Source organism: Mirounga leonina, unplaced genomic scaffold (genome assembly GCF_011800145.1).
Source record: "Mirounga leonina isolate KUSES-001 unplaced genomic scaffold, KU_Mleo_1.0 Mir_100127, whole genome shotgun sequence".
NCBI lineage: Eukaryota > Metazoa > Chordata > Mammalia > Carnivora > Phocidae > Mirounga > Mirounga leonina.
Window position 1 is genome coordinate 14,887 of NW_023269946.1, and position 6,593 is coordinate 21,479.

General features: G+C 45.2%; 1 long non-coding RNA gene across 1 annotated transcript; it reads left to right on the forward strand.

The window, feature by feature from the left end:
- The first annotated feature begins 1,506 nt into the window (after positions 1-1,506).
- On the forward strand, positions 1,507-5,092 carry LOC118020121. The gene is made up of 2 exons (XR_004682545.1): positions 1,507-3,527; positions 4,728-5,092. It is a non-coding gene; the product is annotated as an uncharacterized LOC118020121 (long non-coding RNA).
- The last annotated feature ends 1,501 nt before the right edge of the window (positions 5,093-6,593 follow it).

The following is a 6,593-nucleotide window of genomic DNA, read 5'->3' on the forward strand; positions in this document are numbered from 1 at the left end:
TCTCATTGTGGTTTTGATTTGAATTTCCCTGATGGCTAGTGATGTTAAATGTTAGTCATTTTTATGTCTTTTTTGGAGAAATGTCTGTTCATGTCTTCTGCCCATTTCTTGACTGGGTTATTATTATTAGTATTATTATTTTTTAGGTGTTGAGTTTGAGAAGTTCTTTCTAGATCTTGGGTACCAGCCCTTCATCTGTAATGTCATTTGCAAATATCTTCTCCCATTCCATGGGTTGCCTCTTGGTTTTGTTGACTGTTTCGTTTGCTGTGCAGAAGCTTTTTATCTTGGTGAAGTCCCAAAAGTTCATTTTTGCCTTTGTTTCCCTTGCCTTTACAGACATGTCTTGAAAGAAGTTGCTGTGGCCGATGTCAAAGAGGTGACTGCCTCTGTTCTCCTCTAGGATTTTGATGGATTCCTGTCTCACATTGAGGTCTTTTATCCATTTTGAGTTTATCTTTGTCCATGATGTTAGAGAATGGTCGAGTTTCAATCTTCTGCATGTGGCTGTCCAATTTTCCCAGCACCATTTATTGGAGAGACTGTCTTTTTTCCATTGGACATTCATTCCTGATCTGTCAAAGATTGGTGGACCATAGAGTTGAGGGTCCATTTCTGGGGTCTTTATTCTGTTCCATTGATCTATGTGTTTTTGTGCCAATACCATCCCGTCACAGATTTGTAATATAGATTGACGTCAGGCATTGTGATGCCCCCAGGTTTGGTTTTCTTTTGCAACATTTCCCTGGTTATGTATCCTTGGCTGCATGTTCTCATTTAGTACTGTGAATATGTCTTTCCAGCTCTTTTTCGCCTGCAAAGTCCCTATGGACAGTTCTGACGTTATTCTGATGTTCCTCCCTCCGTACATAAGAAATCTGTTCCCCCTGGCTGCTTTCTGGATTGCTTCCTTGGTTCTAAGATTTGCAAGTTTTCCATTTTTAATTCTAATAGTGTATTTATAGAATACTTTGGATTTTCTATGTACACCATCATATTATCTGTAAATAGTCACAATGATCTCCTCGCTTCTTATTCTTTTTGTTTCTCTTGGCTTATAACACTTGGGAGATTCTCCAATGGAATGTTGACCAGAGTAGCATTGCTTGAAGATTTTAATATACCTTTCTCAATATCTGATAGAAAAAGCAGATAAAACATTGGTAAGACATGTGACCTAATTGACATATATGGAACATTACAGAGTAAGTGCAGAATACATTATTTTCAAGTGGTGCTAGAATATTTATCCAAATAGACGATATGTTGGGCCATGAATCAAGTCTACACATTTTAAAAGCCTGAAATTAACTAGGTTATATTCTTAGACTACAGGGAATCGAGCCATAGTCATAATGAAAAGAAAAGCAGGAAGTCCCTCAATGCTTAAAACTTAAATGTAAATTTGCTACATATCCTAAGGGTCAGAGAGGGAATCACAATGGAAAGTCTCGATCTTTCCTACATCAGAGCTCACAGACAATGGCATTCTATCCGTGAAGAGCACTATAAGTAAGGTAGACAGGAGTTGAGCCTTAAGTCCGAGTTCTGCCTGCCTCAGCCACACCTGGCAGCCTTGGCATGTGGTCGCCCCCAGCTGCCCTTTCTGGTAGCCCTGAGCTAAGGGGGACAACATAGCCATATGGAAATGGGAAGCTCCCCACTCCTAGTGACGATGGTGCTATTGTATTGTCCTCACCAGTCCAACAAGATGATTTCTGAGTGAAACATGACACAATAGCAGCTTCTTGACCTTCCTTAAGGTTTGAAAATCATCTTGTGAGTCATCTATCAGAAATATGGTTTCAACATGTGTCCTTTTTTCTGGAAAAGAAACAGATCCAAATAGTAATTATGGTTTCTGAGCACCTGCCCTTGAGCTCCATCACACTGCTCTTTGTGGAATTCTCCCTCTTAAACTTCTAAACTATGATGTAGGTATTTTTAGTCACATTTTCTAGATGGTTAGACGGGGGCTCAGAGACGATACGAGTCACGGAGGATTTTAGTGTCAGAGACCTAAGTGGGATCTCCAAACTGACTCCAAATCCCTTGTTATTCCATACACGGAACTCTTTCCCTGTTATCTCTGGTCTTCTCCATCTGGAAACATATCAAGTACCAGGATTTTCTTGTTGTGTGGCCAACTGGAATGAATTCAGCCGGCCTTTTAAACTATGCCCATCATGATCAGTGGAGGACCTTTGAGTAAGATATTCCAAGATCTCTAGGAATAGAGACATTATAATCTGCTTGAGATCTTCAAGTTACTGAAAGAACTATCTTTTTTTTAATTGATTCAGGCTCTAGTATGTTCAGAGTGTGCTGTAAGACAGGTCTGAAATAGTATTTAAAAACACTCAGCTCAGCCTCTTCTACAAAGTGAGACAGTGCTTATAAACATTGCTAAAATAGTCCCTTAGCTATGATTACTTACTTCCCAACCATCGTAGTGTTTATATGGTATGACTATGACTTAACATTAGTCAAAATCTGCAAGGAAAGAACTGAGACAGTGTATGCAAGCTTTAGGGGCACTTCATGTTTCCATTAGTGTTGTGAAAATGAGCTACTCTTTTTTATTCTATAGTCCAAGGGAATGGTGCCAGACATCTCTGAGATGTCTAGGAGTTCTAAAATTCTGACTTTAAATTATCTGTGTGCTTCAGAGATTTGGGCAGGAGAAGGGGAGGAGCCCAGCATCTGTGAACACCTCTGTTACCTGTGTTGACCGTGGGACAGGTGAACTTCTCTAGGCATCATTTTGATTTTTTGGCACTATTGTTAAAGGTACTTTTGTCTCAAGTTCCTCCCTTTAGTAGCAATTCTAATGATAATGGAAATTTTTATCTTTTACCATCCGTGGGCCTGGATCCTGGGCTCCCAGAGAAGCTATCCTTTAACATTTTACCAAGGTCAAAATGACTGGGCCAAGCCTCAGAGTATGGGTCCTATTTCTGTCCCAAGCACATATTGTACATCTGGTTTGAGAAGAAAAAGATAACCCCAAAATGCCATTGCAAACATAAAGATAAGAAAAACAAAAGAACCTCTCTGGCTTCCATAAGATTAGAGTCATACCAACTTGTACAAACTGAAAACATAAGAGAAAGTCTGTCACTTTCTTGAATGTTCTTCCTCATGATGATATGTAACTCTGTATGTAAATCAACACAGAACAAATATATAAACCTGCCTCAAATGTTCCTTCCCCGGAGCACTCCCTTTTTTGTGAAGATTGTGTCTCCCAGGCAGCTGTCCTGACTTGGGTTTGAATAAAACTCTCTTCCTTTTTCTCTAAAGTGTTTAAAAGGGTTTGTTCATTCAGTGTCGAGAATAACAATATGTTTTCTTTTTAAGTGAAAAATAAATGTTCCTCGTTCACAACTCCAACAGCAGAGAAGGGCGGCTGTTCTTCATCCTGGAGCTTCCCTGCAGAACCAAGCATATGTATATATATTCCAGCATAAACGGGCTCATCCTACAAGGATGCTTTGAAGGTCCAAGAAGCACTATCCAGTCCATGGGTGAGACCAGAAGGTGAAGCTCTTCACGTTTAGAGCATTAGTTTTTGGGTTTAAAACTGCCTTGGAAATGCGTGAAACCATTGCATTTCCTAAAGCCCAAAGCCTCAGAAGGTCCGAGCGCAGCTGATCTTGCCGGGAGCCGGGAACAGCTCTGCAGGCAGGGGTTGGTGCAGGAAGGGAAGGGGCAGGGCTCTGGGGGTGGTCTGCAGCCAGAGGCGGCCGCGGAATGGGCCGGGTGTGTGTGTGTGGGGGGGGCGGACCCCTCCCATAGCCCCCGCCCACGCCTGCGCCGCCAAGCCAGGTGTTGGCGTGAGGACGGGCCTCCTGGACCACCTGCCGTCATAGGGAGCCGCGGGCCTGAGGGCGGGTTGGCCGGTAGAGGCAGGCGCGGCATCCAATGGGCTCGGGGCACCACCCTCCCCGACCAATCACCGCGTGGGGGTGGAGTTACCTCTCTGAGGGAGGACCCGGAGCGGCCCCGGATGCAGAGGTGGGGCAGAAGGCCAGCTCCCAGAGAGTTCACCTGTAGAGTTCCCGGCTGGGTGAGACCACGCTGTGGGCCGGGGTGGGGTCCCGGGGGTAGGGTGCACCTCGGGTGGGAGTTGGGTCCTCGAAGGAGGCGGGGAGCGAGCTAATCCCGCGAACTCAGATGAGTTTCCTAATCGTTGAAAGTCCTTCAACGGGCCGTATCCCCCAGCCCCGTGAACTCCAGGGCTCCGCTCACCCGAGCTTTTTTGGGATGGGTTGCGGACATTTCAGGGTTTCCCGTGTTCCCCTGGAAGAGTGCACGTAAGGACCGCACACAGTCCCCAAGTTCAGTGGGGTGCCCCCTGTCCCCTGGCAGAGTGCAGGTAATGGACCTTGAGTAGCACCCCGAGTTCAGCAGGGTGTCCCCTGTTCCCCCAGGCACAGGTGTGGCGGTAACAAGCCCCAGAGCCGTCCTCCAACTTAGCATTGTGCCCCATGTTCCCCGGGTATGGTGGTAATGGGCTGTCAGGATTGTGCGGGAGGGTCCTCCAGGTGGGGGCCTGGAGGCTGGAGTAAACTAGACCCTACTCAAGTTGCATGAGGAACAGATGAGTTGAGCTGTTGATTTGGAAGAGTCATTTCGCGTTTCCAAAAATGTCAAAGTCATTGGTCTACTTTAGAATGAAGATAATTAGTACTTAAAAAACAAGTATGTGTTTCCCCTTCTCCCAGAAACCGAAGCAGGTGTGCTTGCCATAGGTCGGAGGTCCTACTTATCCCCACCTGACAGCACTTCTCCCCTCTGGCTCCATGAGACCCGAAGTTTTGAACATCAGCATGTGAGTCAGTGATGCTGCTTGTCACAGGACGTCAGCATTCAGAGAGAGCAGCAGGTCCATTTGGCACAATGTCATCTTCAAGTCAGGACTGGAGGTAAAACTTCTGATTAACCCCAAACCTCCTGGGCTTTCCTCTTTTTTCTAGTTGAGCTACGAAGTAAAACTTAAGTAGCTCTCAGCATTCTCCATTTGGTTCAAGAGTTACTTTCCCTGCGGGTAGAACATTGCAGGGGATCCGATTTTCTCTGTTCATTTATTGCTTACAAAATATATTCTGATCATCTGTTTCCTAGAAGTAACTTTTATTAGAAAGGGAAGGTGAAGTTTACTCTTTGTGTGTTTTTAAGTTATCTTTTGTTCCTCAATCTAATAGCGTTTATTCAATTGGGCCTAGGATATGGTTGAGCGGCCAGCATCTAGAGTTAGGTGGCTTTTTGTCGTCAGATACAGATTCGGATGATGTCTTGTCATTTGTCAAAGGTGATGTTTCATAATTGATTAGTGTTTTCATCAGAAGAGTTACGGTTAGGGTCAAGGGAAAAATCAAAATTATTCAAAGCAGGCTTTTACTGTTTAAAAGTTGAGCCTGAGTTTCTAGTTTTTCTAAATGTATCCTCTAGATATTTTGACATGCTGTATTTTCTCTGTAGTTTCTTTGGTGGTGGAGTCAGAAGGAGAGTGTTTGGGAATTCTGGATGGAGGCATGCTGGTGTCAGGAGCACTGGGCTGAGTTCTGGAACTGCTTGCCTGAGCCTAGGTGCGTCAGGTTATCCCACAGAGCTTCCGTTGACTCCTTATGAAATTGCTGGAAGGTAATGTCTATGGAAAGTCTTTTTTTTTAAACATTTTATTTATTTATTTGACAGAGAGAGAGATAGGGAGTGGGAACACAAGCGGGGATGGGGTGGGAGAGGGAGAAGCAGGCTCCCCGCTGAACAGGGAGCCTGATGCGGGGCTCGATCCCAGGACCCCAAGATCATCACCTGAGCCGAAGGCAGACGCCTAACGACTGAGCCACCCAGGCGCCCCTCTATGGAAAGTCTTTTTCCACAGAAACTGTTCTGCCTAATGAAGAGCCATTAAAATTGAGGTGATTTGGGCTGAATTATTCTGTAAATAATAGTTTTAATCCCCCCGTCATAGGATATGGTATTTTATTATACAAGGAGTCCTCAGAAGGTTGCAGTGAAAGAATCCGATCTCAGAGCATGTTCATATTCCATTGATATGTTACTTACAGTTTGCACAGGTAGGAAGGTAAATGGAGAGAAATACGACAGAAGGGGAAAGTAGGTGTGAACCATTCATTAAGTAGCCTTCTACCTTTGGACCAGTGTCATTTTGGAAGAAGAGGGGGAATCCTGGAGCTCTGCAGCAGATGGGGGAGTTCCAGGTCTGGGTAAAGCTGACAGGGGCCTCAGAGGAGAGCTGAGTGCATTATGCAGGAGGGTGTGGGCAGGGCGGGCTCCAGGGCTGGCTGTGGGTCTCCCGTGTGAGAGTTGTGACAGGTGAGGGCCGTGAGCAGGTTCCTGGCTGAGGACAGGTGAGGCCCAGGTGGAGAGCTGGCCGAGCACCTTCTTCTTTGCCACCAGGCTCACCCAACACACACAACCTCATCATCTGTCCCTGTTAGTCCAGTTCAGACGTCTCAGAGTTGCCAGGCCGAGACGTTTGTTTGAGCTTCTTTCTTTGTGTGTGAAGTTTCAAAACTTTGATTATGGAAATGACGGGTCGTCAGAACATCTGTTACTCTTTCATT